Source organism: Bufo bufo, chromosome 5 (genome assembly GCF_905171765.1).
Source record: "Bufo bufo chromosome 5, aBufBuf1.1, whole genome shotgun sequence".
Lineage (NCBI taxonomy): Eukaryota > Metazoa > Chordata > Amphibia > Anura > Bufonidae > Bufo > Bufo bufo.
This window is the reverse complement of record NC_053393.1, coordinates 563,070,957-563,090,508: the sequence shown is the minus strand read 5'-3', so window position 1 is coordinate 563,090,508 and position 19,552 is coordinate 563,070,957. Positions and strand designations below refer to the sequence as shown.

At 50.5% G+C, this 19,552-nt stretch overlaps 1 protein-coding gene across 1 annotated transcript in view; it reads left to right on the top strand.

Moving 5' to 3' along the window:
* The first annotated feature begins 6,974 nt into the window (after window positions 1–6,974).
* Window positions 6,975–19,552, top strand: part of GJC2 (gap junction protein gamma 2) — a 76,942-nt gene continuing 64,364 nt past the window's right edge. The window contains exons 1-2 of the mRNA XM_040431739.1: window positions 6,975–6,993; window positions 19,253–19,351. The gene's annotated coding sequence lies outside the window, so the exon portion shown is untranslated. The remainder of the gene's footprint in view (window positions 6,994–19,252; window positions 19,352–19,552) is intronic.

Genomic DNA, 19,552 nt, shown 5'->3' with positions numbered 1-19,552 from the left:
CACTGTGATGACGGTGATGTAGTGGTGTACAGGCAGTTTGATGGCGGTGATGTAGTGGTGTACAGGCAGTGGGATGGCGGTGATGTAGTGGTGTACAGGCAGTGTGATGGCGGTGATGTAGTGGTGTACAGGCAGTGTGATGACGGTGATTTAGTGGTGTACAGGCAGTATGATGGCGGTGATGTAGTGGTGTACAGGCAGTGTGATGGTGATGACGGTGATGTAGTGGTGTACAGGCAGTGTGATGGCGGTGATGTAGTGGTGTACAGGCAGTGTGATGGTGATGGCGGTGATGTAGTGGTGTATAGGCAGTGTGATAGTGGGGTTGTAGTGGTGTACAGGCACTGTGATGACGGTGATGTAGTGGTGTACAGGCAGTGTCATGACGGTGATGTAGTGGTGTACAGGCAGTGTGATGACGGTGATGTAGTGGTGTACAGGCAGTGTGATGACGGTGATGTAGTGGTGTACAGGCAGTGTGATGACGGTGATGTAGTGGTGTACAGGCAGTGTGATGACGGTGATGTAGTGGTGTACAGGCAGTGTGATGACGGTGATGTAGTGGTGTACAGGCAGTGTGATGACGGTGATGTAGCGGTGTACAGGCAGTGTGATGACGGTGATGTAGTGGTGTACAGGCAGTGTGATGACGGTGATGTAGTGGTGTACAGGCAGTGGGATGGCGGTGATGTAGTGGTGTACAGGCAGTGTGATGACGGTGATGTAGTGGTGTACAGGCAGTGTGATGACGGTGATGTAGTGGTGTACAGGCAGTATGATGACGGTGATATAGTGGTGTACAGGCAGTGTGATGACGGTGATGTAGTTGTGTACAGGCAGTATGATGGCGGTGATGTAGTGGTGTACAGGCAGTGTGATGACGGTGATGTAGTGGTGTACAGGCAATGTGATGACGGTGATGTAGTTGTGTACAGGCAGTATGATGGCGGTGATGTAGTGGTGTACAGGCAGTGTGATGGCGGAGATGTAGTGCTGTACAGGCATTGTGATGGCGGAGATGTAGTGGTGTACAGGCAGTGTGATGACGGTGATGTAGTGGTGTACAGGCAATGTGATGACGGTGATGTAGTTGTGTACAGGCAGTATGATGGCGGTGATGTAGTGGTGTACAGGCAGTGTGATGGCGGAGATGTAGTGCTGTACAGGCAATGTGATGGCGAGGATGTAGTGGTGTACAGGCAGTGTGATGGTGATGTAGTGGTGTACAGGCAGTGTGATGACGGTGATGTAGTTGTGTACAGGCAGTATGATGGCGGTGATGTAGTGGTGTACAGGCAGTGTGATGACGGTGATGTAGTGGTGTACAGGCAATGTGATGACGGTGATGTAGTTGTGTACAGGCAGTATGATGGCGGTGATGTAGTGGTGTACAGGCAGTGTGATGGCGGAGATGTAGTGCTGTACAGGCATTGTGATGGCGGAGATGTAGTGGTGTACAGGCAGTGTGATGGCGGGGATGTAGTGGTGTACAGGCAGTGTGATGGCGGTGATGTAGTGGTGTACAGGCAGTGTGATGGTGATGGCGGTGATGTAGTGGTGTATAGGCAGTGTGATAGTGGGGTTGTAGTGGTGTACAGGCACTGTGATGACGGTGATGTAGTGGTGTACAGGCAGTGTCATGACGGTGATGTAGTGGTGTACAGGCAGTGTGATGACGGTGATGTAGTGGTGTACAGGCAGTGTGATGACGGTGATGTAGTGGTGTACAGGCAGTGTGATGACGGTGATGTAGTGGTGTACAGGCAGTGTGATGACGGTGATGTAGTGGTGTACAGGCAGTGTGATGACGGTGATGTAGTGGTGTACAGGCAGTGTGATGACGGTGATGTAGCGGTGTACAGGCAGTGTGATGACGGTGATGTAGTGGTGTACAGGCAGTGGGATGGCGGTGATGTAGTGGTGTACAGGCAGTGTGATGACGGTGATGTAGTGGTGTACAGGCAGTGTGATGACGGTGATGTAGTGGTGTACAGGCAGTATGATGACGGTGATATAGTGGTGTACAGGCAGTGTGATGACGGTGATGTAGTTGTGTACAGGCAGTATGATGGCGGTGATGTAGTGGTGTACAGGCAGTGTGATGACGGTGATGTAGTGGTGTACAGGCAATGTGATGACGGTGATGTAGTTGTGTACAGGCAGTATGATGGCGGTGATGTAGTGGTGTACAGGCAGTGTGATGGCGGAGATGTAGTGCTGTACAGGCATTGTGATGGCGGAGATGTAGTGGTGTACAGGCAGTGTGATGACGGTGATGTAGTGGTGTACAGGCAATGTGATGACGGTGATGTAGTTGTGTACAGGCAGTATGATGGCGGTGATGTAGTGGTGTACAGGCAGTGTGATGGCGGAGATGTAGTGCTGTACAGGCAATGTGATGGCGGGGATGTAGTGGTGTACAGGCAGTGTGATGGTGATGTAGTGGTGTACAGGCAGTGTGATGACGGTGATGTAGTTGTGTACAGGCAGTATGATGGCGGTGATGTAGTGGTGTACAGGCAGTGTGATGACGGTGATGTAGTGGTGTACAGGCAATGTGATGACGGTGATGTAGTTGTGTACAGGCAGTATGATGGCGGTGATGTAGTGGTGTACAGGCAGTGTGATGGCGGAGATGTAGTGCTGTACAGGCATTGTGATGGCGGAGATGTAGTGGTGTACAGGCAGTGTGATGGCGGGGATGTAGTGGTGTACAGGCATTGTGATGGCGGAGATGTAGTGGTGTACAGGCAGTGTGATGGCGGTGATGTAGTGGTGTACAGGCAGTGTGATGGCGGTGTTGTAGTGGTGTACAGGCAGTGTGATGGCGGTGTTGTAGTGGTGTACAGGCACTGTGATGACGGTGATGTAGTGGTGTACAGGCAGTGTGATGGCGGTGATGTAGTGGTGTACAGGCAGTGTGATGGCGGTGTTGTAGTGGTGTACAGGCACTGTGATGACGGTGATGTAGTGGTGTACAGGCAGTGTGATGGCGGTGATGTAGTGGTCTACAGGCACTGTGATGACGGTGATGTAGTGGTGTACAGGCAGTGTGATGGCGGGGATGTAGTGGTGTACAGGCAGTGTGATGGCGGTGGTGTACAGGCAGTGTGATGACGGTGATGTAGTGGTGTACAGGCAGTGTGATGACGGTGATGTAGTGGTGTACAGGCAGTGTGATGACGGTGATGTAGTGGTGTACAGGCAGTGTGATGACGGTGATGTAGTGGTGTACAGGCAGTGTGATGACGGTGATATAGTGGTGTACAGGCACTGTGATGACGGTGATGTAGTGGTGTACAGGCAGTGTGATGTAGTGGTGTACAGGCAGTGTGATGACGGTGATGTAGTGGTGTACAGGCAGTGTGATGACGGTGATGTAGTGGTGTACAGGCACTGTGATGACGGTGATGTAGTGGTGTACAGGCAGTGTGATGTAGTGGTGTACAGGCAGTGTGATGGCGGAGATGTAGTGGTGTACAGGCAGTTTGATAACGGTGATGTAGCGGTGTACAGGCAGTGTGATGGCGGTGATGTAGCGGTATACAGGCAGTGTGATGGCGGTGATGTAGCGGTGTACAGGCAGTGTGATGACGGTGATGTAGCGGTGTACAGGCAGTGTGATGACGGTGATGTAGCCGTGTACAGGCAGTGTGATGGCGGTGATGTAGTGGTGTACAGGCAGTGTGATGGCGGTGATGTAGTGGTGTACAGGCAGTGTGATGGCGGTGATGTAGTGCTGTACAGGCAGTTTGATGACGGTGATGTAGTGCTGTACAGGCAGTTTGATCACGGTGATGTAGTGGTGTACAGGCAGTGTGATGGCGGTGATGTAGTGGTGTACAGGCAGTGGGATGGCGGTGATGTAGTGGTGTACAGGCAGTGTGATGACGGTGATGTAGTGGTGTACAGGCAGTGTGATGGCGGTGATGTAGTGGTGTACAGGCAGTTTGATGACGGTGGTGTACAGGCAGTGTGATGACGGTGATGTAGTGGTGTACAGGCAGTGTGATGGCGGGGATGTAGTGGTGTACAGGCAGTGTGATGGCGGTGATGTAGTGGTGTACAGGCAGTGGGATGGCGGTGATGTAGTCGTGTACAGGCAGTGTGATGACGGTGATGTAGTGGTGTACAGGCAGTATGATGGCGGTGATGTAGTGGTGTACAGGCAGTGGGATGGCGGTGATGTAGCCGTGTACAGGCAGTGTGATGACGGTGATGTAGTGGTGTACAGGCAGTGTGATGACGGTGATGTAGTGGTGTACAGGCAGTGTGATGGCGGTGATGTAGTGGTGTACAGGCAGTGTGATGACGGTGATGTAGTGGTGTACAGGCAGTGGGATGGCGGTGATGTAGTGGTGTACAGGCAGTGTGATGACGGTGATGTAGTGGTGTACAGGCAGTGTGATGGCGGTGATGTAGTGGTGTACAGGCAGTTTGATGACGGTGGTGTACAGGCAGTGTGATGACGGTGATGTAGTGGTGTACAGGCAGTGTGATGGCGGGGATGTAGTGGTGTACAGGCAGTGTGATGGCGGTGATGTAGTGGTGTACAGGCAGTGGGATGGCGGTGATGTAGTGGTGTACAGGCAGTTTGATGACGGTGATGTAGTGGTGTACAGGCAGTGTGATGACGGTGATGTAGTGGTGTACAGGCAGTATGATGGCGGTGATGTAGTGGTGTACAAGCAGTGTGATGACGGTGATGTAGTGGTGTACAGGCAGTGTGATGACGGTGATGTAGTGGTGTACAGACAGTGTGATGGCGGTGATGTAGTGGTGTACAGACAGTGTGATGGCGGTGATGTAGTGGTGTACAGGCAGTGGGATGGCGGTGATGTAGTGGTGTACAGGCAGTGTGATGACGGTGATGTAGTGGTGTACAGGCAGTGGGATGGCGGTGATGTAGTGGTGTACAGGCAGTGTGATGATGGTGATGTAGTGGTGTACAGGCAGTGTGATGACGGTGATGTAGTGGTGTACAGGCAGTGTGATGGCGGAGATGTAGTGGTGTACAGGCAATGTGATGACGGTGATGTAGTGGTGTACAGGCAGTGTGATGGCGGTGATGTAGTGGTGTACAAGCAGTGTGATGACGGTGATGTAGTGGTGTACAGGCAGTGTGATGACGGTGATGTAGCGGTGTACAGGCAGTGTGATGACGGTGATGTAGTGGTGTACAAGCAGTGTGATGGCGGTGATGTAGTGGTGTACAGGCAGTGTGATGGCGGTGATGTAGTGGTGTACAGGCAGTGTGATGGCGGTGGTGTACAGGCAGTGTGATGGCGGTGATGTAGTGGTGTACAGGCACTGTGATGACGGTGATGTAGTGGTGTACAGGCAGTGTGATGACGGTGATGTAGTGGTGTACAGGCAGTGTGATGACGGTGATGTAGTGGTGTACAGGCAGTGTGATGACGGTGATGTAGTGGTGTACAGGCAGTGTGATGGCGGTGATGTAGTGGTGTACAGGCACTGTGATGGCGGTGATGTAGTGGTGTACAGGCACTGTGATGGCGGTGATGTAGTGGTGTACAGGCAGTGTGATGGCGGTGATGTAGTGGTGTACAGGCACTGTGATGACGGTGATGTAGTGGTGTACAGGCAGTGTGATGACGGTGATGTAGTGGTGTACAGGCAGTGTGATGACGGTGATGTAGTGGTGTACAGGCAGTGTGATGGCGGTGATGTAGTGGTGTACAGGCAGTGTGATGACGGTGATGTAGTGGTGTACAGGCAGTGTGATGGCGGTGATGTAGTGGTGTACAGGCAGTGTGATGACGGTGATGTAGTTGTGTACAGGCAGTATGATGGCGGTGATGTAGTGGTGTACAGGCAGTGTGATGGCGGTGGTGTACAGGCAGTGTGATGGCGGTGATGTAGTGGTGTACAGGCACTGTGATGACGGTGATGTAGTGGTGTACAGGCAGTGTGATGACGGTGATGTAGTGGTGTACAGGCAGTGTGATGACGGTGATGTAGTGGTGTACAGGCAGTGTGATGACGGTGATGTAGTGGTGTACAGGCAGTGTGATGGCGGTGATGTAGTGGTGTACAGGCACTGTGATGGCGGTGATGTAGTGGTGTACAGGCACTGTGATGGCGGTGATGTAGTGGTGTACAGGCAGTGTGATGGCGGTGATGTAGTGGTGTACAGGCACTGTGATGACGGTGATGTAGTGGTGTACAGGCAGTGTGATGACGGTGATGTAGTGGTGTACAGGCAGTGTGATGACGGTGATGTAGTGGTGTACAGGCAGTGTGATGGCGGTGATGTAGTGGTGTACAGGCAGTGTGATGACGGTGATGTAGTGGTGTACAGGCAGTGTGATGGCGGTGATGTAGTGGTGTACAGGCAGTGTGATGACGGTGATGTAGTTGTGTACAGGCAGTATGATGGCGGTGATGTAGTGGTGTACAGGCACTGTGATGGCGGTGATGTAGTGGTGTACAGGCAGTGTGATGACGGTGATGTAGTGGTGTACAGACAGTGTGATGGCGGTGGTGTACAGACAGTGTGATGATGGTGATGTAGTGGTGTACAGGCAGTGTGATGACGGTGATGTAGTGGTGTACAAGCAGTGTGATGGCGGTGATGTAGTGGTGTACAGGCAGTGTGATGACGGTGATGTAGTGGTGTACAGGCAGTGTGATGGCGGTGCGGTTTTACTGTGTTTGGTGAGTACAGTATTTCATGTCCATCATTATTAATCAGCGGTGACGTCTCTCGGCCTCCTCAGCCTGGAGGTGGCTCCGGGGTCCACTACTCCTCAGTGTGATGCCATGACTAATTAGATGTGCCGCCTGACACCCGGGCAGAGATCTCCCTGCATGGCAGAGCAATGTCTGCTGCCCCAGGACGGTCACTGCCCCATGTCCAGCCCCATCCGACATCCGGAGCTCAGGTCCATCAACCGGCCGCTCCCCACATCCTCCTCTCCATCCTGTCCTCCTCACACTCCAGCAGGTCTCAGCAGCCGGGAGCACAGAGCGGTGAGTAACTCTGCCCACTCCCGGGGCATTCATACTGGGGGGCCATGTATAATGGATGATGAGGGTGAGGATGCTCCTGGGGAAAGATTATTTTCCTGACTCTGTGCTCTTGTGTAGAGTGTCAGCTCTTGAGCTCAGACCATTTTGCTCCTTCTTCTCTCCATGAGTTTCTTTTATCTGCTGCCCCATTTCCTTATTGTTATGATATGGGGGGGGGGGCAGCTGTTATTGAGGTTTTTGCTGGTTGAGACCCTGATAGACATTGGGGTCCAGGGACATATTGATGTCTGCCAGCGATTTAATCCCTTCCTCTCTGTGCCCTTCTGGCTCCTGCAGGGCTCTGGTTGTCGGTCGGAGTGACGGTTCTTGCACTGGACAACAATTGTCGTGTGAGGCTGATTATTGCCCTGGATACTGGTTATTGTGTGGGGAGCTGGTTGTCACACTGGGTGATGGTTGTTGTATAATGCACTGGTTGTCACGCTGGATGGTGGTTGTCGTGCAATGCACTGGTTGTCACTGGGTGATGGTTGTCGTGCAATGCACTGGTTGTCACGCTGGATGTTGGTTGTCGTGCAATGCACTGGTTGTCACTGGGTGATGGTTGTCGTGCGGTGCACTGGTTGTCACTGGCTGATGGTTGTCGTGCGGTGCACTGGTTGTCACGCTGGATGATGATTGACGTGCAATGCACTGGTTGTCACTGGCTGATGGTTGTCGTGCGGTGCACTGATTGTGAGGCTGGGTGGTGGTTTTCGTGCGGTGCACTGGTTGTCACGCTGGGTGATGGTTGTTGTGTAATGCACTGGTTGTCACGCTGGATGATGGTTGTCGCGCAATGCACTGGTTGTCACTGGGTGGTGGTTGTCGTGCGGTGCACTGATTGTCACTGGGTGATGGTTGTTGTGTAATGCACTGGTTGTCACGCTGGATGTTGGTTGTCGTGCAATGCACTGGTTGTCACGCTGGATGATGGTTGTCGCGCAATGCACTGGTTGTCACTGGGTGGTGGTTGTCGTGCGGTGCACTGGTTGTCACTGGGTGGTGGTTGTCGTGCAATGCACTGGTTGTCACGCTGGATGATGGTTGTCGCGCAATGCACTGGTTGTCACTGGGTGGTGGTTGTCGTGCGGTGCACTGATTGTCACTGGGTGATGGTTGTCGTGCGGTGCACTGGTTGTCACGCTGGCTGATGGTTGTCGTGCGGTGCTCTGATTGGCAGACTTTGTATAACCTCTCTGGGCTTCTATACAGACTTTACCGCCGTGCATTGTTCTATGATGTTCCCACAAGCGGCAGAGAAAGTCCCGTCTGTGTGAGAGAAGACAAAAGTACAAAAAATCACAAGACTGCAGCCGATAAACCGGCACAGAACGGACTACGCCTCCTGCCTGCGGTCTGCAAGGAGTTAAATCAAGCCCTGCAGTACTGCTGATGGCCGCTAGAGGGGGCTGCCGCTATACTGCGCCGTGTGGAGACATCGCGGGTGTCCTGGAGAGCAGAACCTTCTCAGCACCCCCTAGTCCTGTCTCCGGGGTATTACTGCCAGGTCCAATGTACGACTTCTGGGGACGTCTCACGTTTTGGGGACAGCCATGGGGGTAACGTGGCCCCACATTTGCTATTCTCTGGGTCTGCGGTCCTGGTTACGCTATATAGACGACATCTTCCTTGTCTGGTAGGTTCTGTGCGGTCCGGAAGATACCCCCATATCGGCAGAGTTCTCCTTCCAGGTCTGGACGTAAAAACCCAGACCGGCAGAAATAGAACAGCTGCCATCTGGAAGGAGAACTCTGCTGATCTGGGGGTTTCTTCCGGACCGCCCAGAACCTACCAGAAAAGGAAGATGTCGTCTATATAGCGTAACCAGGACCGCAGACCCAGAGACCCAAGTCGTAGATTGAACCTGGCAGTAATACCCCGGAGACAGGACTAGGGGGTGCTGAGAAGGTTCTAGTGGCCATCAGCAGTACTGCAGGGCTTGATTTAACTCCTTGCAGACCGCAGGCAGGAGGTGTCGTCCGTTCTGTGCCGGTTTATCGGCTGCAGTCTTGTGATTTTTTTGTACTTTTGTCTTCTCTCACACAGACGGGACTTTCTCTGCCGCTTGTGGGAACATCATAGAACAATGCACGGCGGTAAAGTCTGTATAGAAGCCCAGAGAGGTTATACAAAGCCGCAGACATGAGGTCTGGTGGTCCGCGGCCACCAATATCAGTGGACCCCCTAAACATCACTGCCCCGGGGGCCACCAATGCGAGTATCGTGACATGATCGTCCCCCACCCTCCGTCCATTCATATAGTCATCCCCCTGATGATGGGAGTCATTTGAGCTGCTGGGGTTTTCCTTTACCGTGTCCCATGTTAATTTGGCGCACTCGCCTATCTTCAGCGCTCCCATAGGAATGAATGGAGGGCGGCCACGCGTCTGCAGTGCGCCCCGCTTCACTTTACGGGCTCCGTTCTAAGGAGCACCTGTCAGACATGGGAGCGTATCCGGGAGATATAACCGCAGTGTTCAAGATGGGCCAACCCCTTTAACCCCTTAAGAACTAGGCGAAGTGTCGTTTTTGCGTTTTTTTATTCCTTTCTACCTTAGATTATATTGAAAAATGGGGTAAAACTGAAAAAAGAAAACAAGACCGAATTCTGCTATTTTTTGGGTTTTGTGTTTACAGCGTTTGCTATAAATGACGCGGCGACCCTATTCTGCGGATCAGCATGATCACCGCCGGTTCATGTCATTCTTATTATGTTTTACTGCTTAAGAAAATAAAACCTTTAAAAATGTTTATTTTCTGACCCCATAATATTTTTTTATGTTTTGCTCTGCAGAGCCGTGCGAGGCTGTAGTTGTCGTTGGTTCCATATTGGGGTAAATATGACTTTTTCATCAGTTTTTTTTTCAGATTTTGGGGTGACAACATGACCAAAAAACAGCAAACCAGTCTTTTTTTTTTACTTGTTTTGTGCTACAGAGTTCACTGCACAGGAAGAATGATACCATTCGGATGTGACGAAGGGCCTTGTACCATAGACTGCAGTGGCATACTATTGCAGTCTGTGGGATCCTGCCAGGCTGCCTCGGGCACGGCTCTGCCGGCGGTTTGCTATGACAGCGCTGGGAGTCTTCACATATTTCACCACAGAGGCTCCGATATGAAGGCCGAGGGAGCCTCCTTCTCTGTCTAACCCCACAATCTGTGAGGGGTTCAGTGATGGGGTCATCTCCGATCCTGGTGACTGCTGGATTATACAGCTGGCACCTGCTGCGTATGGAGCGGACTCCGTGTGTGACTCCACTCCATAAAGCCCCTGAACGCTCATGATGTACAGGTGCCTCATGGTCGGTTACGGGCAGTGATTGCCGGCAGACACTGGTGCTCATTCCTCAGACAGTACCCCGGGCAGATGTGAAGAACCGTTGACTTGCTATGCCATGGACTAGAGTAAAACCACCTTTACATTACAATTTTCATTTAACTGAAGCTGACATTTGTCTTAACCAGAAGTGTTCTGAGTTACATTGCTGTTAGATCCTGGAGTTCTGACCCAGAACCCCCTCCTCACCACCCACAAGACTACCAGGACTATAGGTGACCACCAGGACTCCCAAAGTATCAGGAGGTGCAGCAGAGGTTTCCTTTTGTCCTTCGTGACCTGTGAGACTTGGATCTCCTCTCTGTACCATCTCCAATCCATCAGATGGCTGACCCAATGCTCCTCAGGCTCCTCTACAAATTGTTCTGCAGCAGTTGGAGCATTATTCTGGAGCTGATGTCCTAATGTTCCACGATGAGTGTAATAATCTGCAGAGGTCCATGGTTACATCTAATATTTGTACCATTTACTATGGGGAAGTAACATACTTCCATACGTTTCTGGGTGTAACACATTTTGGCTTACTTGTCGGCTCTCACCACATCGCTCAGCTTCAACGACACGTTGCCTTCATTGCCCCAGCTGGATGCATCATGTAGAAATACGAGCGTTACATGTGGAGAGACATTCCTGGTGAATCACAGTCTAGCACTGTCCATCAGCCGCTCTTCCTGCCGCAGCCTCGGCTAGGATTTTATGGCTGGTTTTTAATAACAGTCCAAAGGCCAGAACATCAGCTATTACACATCTGGCAGGTCAGCAGATGCCAGCTCTCCTCCATTCATGGTAGGATGTCTGGCTGCCCCTCCGATGACAGGAGACATTATTTTGTGCCCGGCTCAAACTTAAATAATTTACCAATGTTCTGATTCTCAAATAATGGTTGAATGAAGAAGTAAAAATATCCAGAACTACATCTTCTGATAATCTCTGTAGATCAGAGACAATTGAATGTCCACCCATTAGTGGACGAGTGATCTGAGAGTCTATGCCACTTCTCTGCTGACAACCCTGGGAACAGAACTCCTCCAGCACGTCTATTGTTCTTTGGTAGAAAATATTTACCCCTGAACCTCCCCCCATGGAGAAACTGGCTAAAAGACTATGTAAGAGATGCGAAAATCATAGAGGGTGTGGGTGAGAAGAAGCTTTAGGAGAGGAGTGCTTGGAGTCTGTAGTTGAAGGGCGGCTCTGGGTGCAGGATGGTTCAGGGCGAGGGACATCTATGGATGAAGTTTGGATCTGGGTGAGAAATGGCTGTAGATAATCACTGCTATGGGTGAAGGATGTTTCTGGGTGAGGGATAGCTCAGGGTAATGGCCACTGTGGGATAGGGATGGCTCTGGGAGAGGGGCACCTCTGGGTAAGGGATAACCCAGAGTATTGGCCACTCTTAGAGATGTCTCAGGGTAATGGCCATTCAAGGGGAGGAATGGCTCATGGCGAGGAATGGGTCTGGGTGAGGGATGGCTTATGGTGAAGAATGTCTCTGGGTGAGGGATGGCTCATGGTAGAGGATGGTTCTTGGTGCAGGATAGCTCATGATAAGGGATGGTTCTGGGCGAGGGATAGCTCATAGTGAAAAATGGCTCATGGTGAAGAATGGCTCTAGGTGTGGGATGGCTCATGGTGAAGAATGGCTCTGGTGAGGCATGGCTCATGGTGAAGAATGGCTCTGGTGAGGGATGGCTCATGGAGAAGAATGGCTCTGGTGAGGGATGGCTCATGGTGAAAAATGGCTCTGGGTGAGGGATGGCTCATGGTGAAGAATGGCTCTGGGTGAGGGATGGCTCATGGTGAAGAATGGCTCTGGGTGAGGGATGGCTCATGGTGAAGAATGGCTCTGGTGAGGGATGGCTCATGGTGAAGAATGGCTCTGGTGAGGGATGGCTCATGGTGAAGAATGGCTCTGGTGAGGGATGGCTCATGGTGAAGAATGGCTCTGGTGAGGGATGGCTCATGGTGAAGAATGGCTCTGGTGAGGGATGGCTCATGGTGAAAAATGGCTCTGGGTGAGGGATGGCTCATGGTGAAGAATGGCTCTGAGTGAGGGATAGATAATGGTGAAGAATGACTCTGGGTGAGGGATGGCTCATGGTGAAGAATGGCTCTGAGTGAGGGATAGATAATGGTGAAGAATGACTCTGGGTGAGGGATGGCTCATAGGAGAGGATGGTTCTGGGTGAGGGATAGCTCATGATAAGGGATGGTTCTGGGGAGGGATAGCTCATGTAAGGGATGTTTCTGGGCGAGGGATGGCTCTGAGTGAGGGGTGGCTCATGGTGAAGAATGGCTTTGGTGAGGGATTGCTCATTGTGAAGAATGGCTCTGGGTGCGGGATGGCTCATGGTGAATAATGGCTCTGGATGAGGAATAGCTCATGGTGAAGAATGGTTCTGGGTGAGGGATGCCTCATGGTGGAGGATAACTCTGTGAGAGAGATGGCTCATGGTGAGAGATGGCTCTGGGTGAGGGATGGCTCATGGTGAACGATGGTTCTGGGTGAGGGATGGCTCTTGGTGGAGTGGGTTTGTTCTATTTTTTCATGTCTGAATTCTGACCTAGTGTACTAGCCATTGTTTGTGCTCTGTCTGGGTTCCTGTACTGCTGTGTCTTAAGATAGCAGTCTGGTGGGTAACCCAAAGTGAAGTCCACATCCAGGGAGGCAACAGAAAAAATCCCTTAGGAATTTGCTCAGCATCAAACTGGCTACTTGGCACAATGCTTCCACAGCCAATGTAAGTAACAAAGAGATGGGATAGGGCAGGAATAAACACGGCTGAGGATGGGTTGGGGTCCAGTACAGAGGTGGTGAGATGTGAACTGGAGAGAAGGGTGGAACGTTCTTCTGTAATGGTGGAGAAACAGGTTTTGGGGGAAGAGGACTGAATGGTTGTGTAGAGGAGCTGTGGGGACTGTAGGCTGAAGGTTTCTCTGATGTCGGCAGTCTTTTGTTTGAAGTATATGGCCGAGGTGAGGGGGAGGGCACTGGGGGACAGAGAAGAGACGAAAGTGTTAAATAGTTCTTTAGGATTGAGAGACAGGGAAGATATGAGAGATGTGGAGTCTCCTGTTTACCAGCAGCCAGTGAGGACTTTGACGAGGGATTGTTTGTATGTGGTGAAGTGCTCCTTAGAATTTCCTCCATCTCCGCTCTGCAGTCCTGGAGGTCTCAGCTCTTTAGTCAGATTGGTGTCAGGGTTGCCTATTGATTTTTCGGGTTTTGTTATGTGTCAGGGGGCGACAGAGTCGGGAGCTGTAGTATTTGTGGCAGCATCTGCATCATGGAGGCAACACATGGTAGAGAGCGGCAGAAGAGAGTCAGAGAGCAAAGGAAAGTCAAGATGTCTAAAGGCTGTGTACACCTTTGGGGACAATTTTTTTTATGATTCCATTTTACTTATTTGGGGCAAAAAATAACTTTTTCAGTTGGCCTTTATTAAAAATATTGAGCGGTTCTGTGATAAAGGGTTAACTGTTTTACTAGCTGTGTGCGTCCTACGTTCACTTTGTGCCCTCATCTAATAAACCTTATCTCCGTCTGTGGAGTGGTAGCTGCTGGAATCCGTGTTGCGTATGGCTCGTACGCTGGCAGTCTCACAAGTCAACTCTCGCTGGTAGCGGCACTTCGCGCATGCGTATTGTAGATTTCCGGACGCCAAGGTGTAACTTTTCATATACTTTTGTAGCAGTCTGTAATATAGCGGTCTGTGATGTGGCAGGGTATCTTCAAAAGGATGCAGCTGGTATTCAGATAATATCGTCAGACGCGTTTCAAAACCGCAAGGGTTTCTTCATCTGAATACCAGCTGCATCCCATCACAGACCGCTATATTACAGACTGCTACAAAAGTATATGAAAAGTTACACCTTGGCTGCTGACCCAGGGTTGTTTCCTATCTGCCCTTGTTTGCTGAGTCACCTGGTAATGCATTGTTGCTGCTTTGTCTGATGTTGTTGGTACCTGTTCTGTGATGGTGTTTGAGGTTATGTCCTTGTCTGATCTGTACCTGTCCTGTATGATGTTTATGTGATCCTTGTCTGCTCCTTGTTTTGCCTGGCAGTGCACAACTGCATCCGATCGCCCGATACTGATACTGCTTCTGATTGTAGTCTGTCCTATGTCCTGCCTGGCAGTGCTAAACTGCTTCTGATTATAGTCTGTCCTATGTCCTGCCCGGCAGTGCCTACTGCTTCTGATTGTAGTCTGTCCTATGTCCTGCCTAGCAGTGCCTACTGCTTCTGATTGTAGTCTGTCCTATGTCCTGCCCGGCAGTGCCTACTGCTTCTGATTGTAGTCTGTCCTATGTCCTGCCTGGCAGTGCTAAACTGCTTCTGATTGTAGTCTGTCCTATGTCCTGCCTAGCAGTGCTAAACTGCTTCTGATTGTAGTCTGTCCTATGTCCTGCCCGGCAGTGCCTACTGCTTCTGATTGTAGTCTGTCCTATGTCCTGCCCGGCAGTGCCTACTGCTTCTGATTGTAGTCTGTCCTATGTCCTGCCCGGCAGTGCCTACTGCTTCTGATTGTAGTCTGTCCTATGTCCTGCCCGGCAGTGCCTACTGCTTCTGATTGTAGTCTGTCCTATGTCCTGCCCGGCAGTGCCTACTGCTTCTGATTGTAGTCTGTCCTATGTCCTGCCTGGCAGTGCCTACTGCTTCTGATTGTAGTCTGTCCTATGTCCTGCCTGGCAGTGCTAAACTGCTTCTGATTGTAGTCTGTCCTATGTCCTGCCCGGCAGTGCCTACTGCTTCTGATTGTAGTATGTCCTATGTCCTGCCCGGCAGTGCCTACTGCTTCTGATTGTAGTCTGTCCTATGTCCTGCCTGGCAGTGCTAAACTGCTTCTGATTGTAGTCTGTCCTATGTCCTGCCCGGCAGTGCCTACTGCTTCTGATTGTAGTCTGTCCTATGTCCTTCCCGGCAGTGCCTACTGCTTCTGATTGTAGTCTGTCCTATGTCCTGCCCGGCAGTGCCTACTGCTTCTGATTGTAGTCTGTCCTATGTCCTGCCCGGCAGTGCTAAACTGCTTCTGATTGTAGTCTGTCCTATGTCCTGCCCGGCAGTGCCTACTGCTTTTGATTGTAGTCTGTCCTATGTCCTGCCCGGCAGTGCCTACTGCTTCTGATTGTAGTCTGTCCTATGTCCTGCCCGGCAGTGCTAAACTGCTTCTGATTGTAGTCTGTCCTATGTCCTGCCCGGCAGTGCCTACTGCTTCTGATTGTAGTCTGTCCTATGTCCTGCCTGGCAGTGCTAAACTGCTTCTGATTGTAGTCTGTCCTATGTCCTGCCCGGCAGTGCCTACTGCTTCTGATTGTAGTCTGTCCTATGTCCTGCCCAGCAGTGCCTACTGCTTCTGATTGTAGTCTGTCCTATGTCCTGCCCGGCAGTGCTAAACTGCTTCTGATTGTAGTCTGTCCTATGTCCTGCCCGGCAGTGCCTACTGCTTCTGATTGTAGTCTGTCCTATGTCCTGCCCGGCAGTGCCTGCTGCTTCTGATTGTAGTCTGTCCTATGTCCTGCCCGGCAGTGCCTACTGCTTCTGATTGTAGTCTGTCCTATGTCCTGCCCAGCAGTGCCTACTGCTTCTGATTGTAGTCTGTCCTATGTCCTGCCCGGCAGTGCCTACTGCTTCTGATTGTAGTCTGTCCTATGTCTTGCCCAGCAGTGCCTACTGCTTCTGATTGTAGTCTGTCCTATGTCCTGCCCGGCAGTGCCTACTGCTTCTGATGGTAGTCTGTCCTATGTCCTGCCCGGCAGTGCTAAACTGCTTCAGATTCTTGTCTGTTCTTGTTTGCCTGTAGTTCTTTTCTGGTCTGTTGGTATCCTGTGTTTGTCCTGCCTTCGTGAGAGGGTCCCAGGCTTCCCTGGAGGGGGAATCTCTAGTGTGTGTAGTATCTCTAGTCTGTGTAGTATCTCTAGTCTGTGTAGTATCTCTAATCTGTGTAGTATCTCTAGTCGGTGACCGCCATGCTTCCATCCCGCTTGGGGTCCAGGCATCTGCTTCTGTGCTTGTTCCCGTTTGTCTTGTTGTCTGTTCCATGTCCTGTGGTTGCTTGTCTTCCAGTTCTGTTGCTGTCTGTTTCGCTGGTGCTTGCACCTCCGTGGTTCTTTGCAGGTAGGGGCCAAGTGTACCGGGACCTTCCTGGAGGTGTGACCTGTGAGCCCTCGGCCCAGTTCATTCCCACCACCAGGGGCTCTGTGAAGAAGGGGGCTCTCCGCTCTCTGGGTTTTGCCTCTGGTCTGCCGCTGCACGTGCTACCACTATTGCCCACCTGCTTACTGTTATGTGCTTTAATTACACTTGTAATAAAGTTCTCTGTGGGTCCTTGGTCTGTTTTGCCCGTGTCCTGTTCACATGACGTACCAGAGGTCTGCCTTGGGCCTCCGACACATAACACATACCTCTATCCATACTTCCTTCAATATCTCTAGCCCTACTTACTTCCATATCTCTATCCATACTTGCTTCCATCCCTTCCTCCGTGCATGCCTACATGGTTCCATACCTTCCTCTATTCCTACAACCACACCTCCACCCATCACTACCTACTTCCATGTCTCCTTCACATTCTCTTTCATCTTTCAGTACTTCCTCCAGCATTGGCCCCGTCATGAGAACTTTGTCCCAGCGTCCAGCACAGTTTCCCATAGAGACCCCGCTCTTTCCATTAAACACAAGGAGCGGAGGGCAGCGCTCATTAACCTCCCTCTCCGGGGACTTCTATCTGTCATCTGAATGTGGCTGCAAATAGTTTCTCAAGATCCAGATTTTTTCCAAGTATCTGGTAATGAGCTAAATGCAAGAAAACATCCGAGGATTAATAGCTGTTTACTGACCCTAAGTCCTAAATATGTCTCATACATGACCCCATAGAAGATGGAACATGGAGTACTACAAGGAAATAGTACACACGACACGCCAAGCGTAGTATACCATCTAAAAAAACTGAAGGATGTCCGACCTAAGCACCTACTATAGTGATATGGAGCATGCTGGTATAACCTGGGTATCTCCTGTATAAAATTATATATGTACAGCTGGTTATACATCTTCTTGTATATAGTGATATACTCCTCAGTGATGACATCACGTCTCTCATCTTTCTCTGTGGACAGATCCTCAGTGATGACATCATGTCTCTCATGTTTCTCTGTGGACAGATCCTCAGTGATGACATCACATCTCTCATCTTTCTCTGTGGACAGATCCTCAGTGATGACATCACGTCTCTCATCTTTCTCTGTGGACAGATCCTCAGTGATGACATCATGTCTCTCATGTTTCTCTGTGGACAGATCCTCAGTGATGACATCACATCTCTCATCTTTCTCTGTGGACAGATCCTCAGTGATGACATCACGTCTCTCATCTTTCTCTGTGGACAGATCCTCAGTGATGACATCACGTCTCTCATCTTTCTCTGTGTACAGATCCTCAGTGATGACATCACATCTCTCATCTGTCTCTGTGGGCAAATCCTCAGTGATGACATCACATCTCTCATCTTTCTCTGTGGACAGACCCTCAGTGATGACATCACATCTCTCATCTTTCTCGGTGGACAGATCCTCAGTGATGACATCACATCTCTCATCTTTCACTGTGGACAGATCCTCAGTGATGACTTCACATCTCTCATCTTTCTCTGTGGACAGATCCTCAGTGATGACATCACATCTCTCATCTTTCTCTGTGGACAGATCCTCAGTGATGACATCACATCTCTCATCTTTCTCTGTGGACAGATCCTCAGTGATGACATCACGTCTCTCATCTTTATCTGTGGACAGATCCTCAGTGATGACATCACGTCTCTCATCTTTCTCTGTGGACAGATCCTCAGTGATGACATCACGTCTCTCATCTGTCTCTGTGGACAGATCTTCAGTGATAACATCACGTCTCTCATCTTTCTCTGTGGACAGATCCTCAGTGATGACATCACATCTCTCATCTTTCTCTGTGGACAGATCCTCAGTGATGACATCACATCTTTCTCTGTGGACAGATTCTCAGTGATGACATCACGTCTCTCATCTTTCTCTGTGGACAGATCCTCAGTGATGACATCACGTCTCTCATCTTTCTCGGTGGACAGATCCTCAGTGATGACATCACATCTTTCTCTGTGGACAGATTCTCAGTGATGACATCACGTCTCTCATCTTTCTCTGTGGACAGATCCTCAGTGATGACATCACGTCTCTCATCTTTATCTGTGGACAGATTCTCAGTGATGACATCACGTCTCTCATCTTTCTCTGTGGACAGATCCTCAGTGATGACATCACGTCTCTCATCTGTCTCTGTGGACAGATCTTCAGTGATAACATCACGTCTCTCATCTTTCTCTGTGGACAGATCCTCAGTGATGACATCACATCTCTCATCTTTCTCTGTGGACAGATCCTCAGTGATGACATCACATCTTTCTCTGTGGACAGATTCTCAGTGATGACATCACGTCTCTCATCTTTCTCTGTGGACAGATCCTCAGTGATGACATCACGTCTCTCATCTTTCTCGGTGGACAGATCCTCAGTGATGACATCACGTCTCTCATCTTTCTCTGTGGACAGATCCTCAGTGATGACATCACGTCTCTCATCTGTCTCTGTGGACAGATCCTCAGTGATGACATCACGTCTCTCATCTTTCTCTGTGGACAGATCCTCAGTGATGTCATAGTTTTTTTCTCCAGGAGTTTCACCATATGTTGTCTTATTAGTATTTGCCGGCCGCCTCCTGGTCTTCTGGTGTCAGGTACAGGGTTCGCAGGGATCATCCACTGATACGATGCTCTCGGCTCTGATACAATGAGGCCATTGATGACATTCTCTGCTCTGAATGATGAATTGTCTTCTCCTTGTCCCCTAGCGCCAGTCACCTCAGGAGGAGAAGAAGCTGCAAGCCTCTCTGGGATGCTGTGAGGGTCCGGGGTTCTGTAGACTCTGACACTTTCTACATAGAGAGAAGGTAATGAGATCTGTAATATAACGTGTGTCTATAATGTATGTGATGTGCTGAGCCTGGAAGCTTCAGGATCATTAGTGGACCTGTCAGGCACAGCTTTGTATAAACTTCCTGCGTTACTGGTGAAGAGTCCTCACTGTAATAGAGAGTCACGAGGAGCCTTCTCACCTTGTAATAGACCCTATGCGAGTGGACACAGGGCAG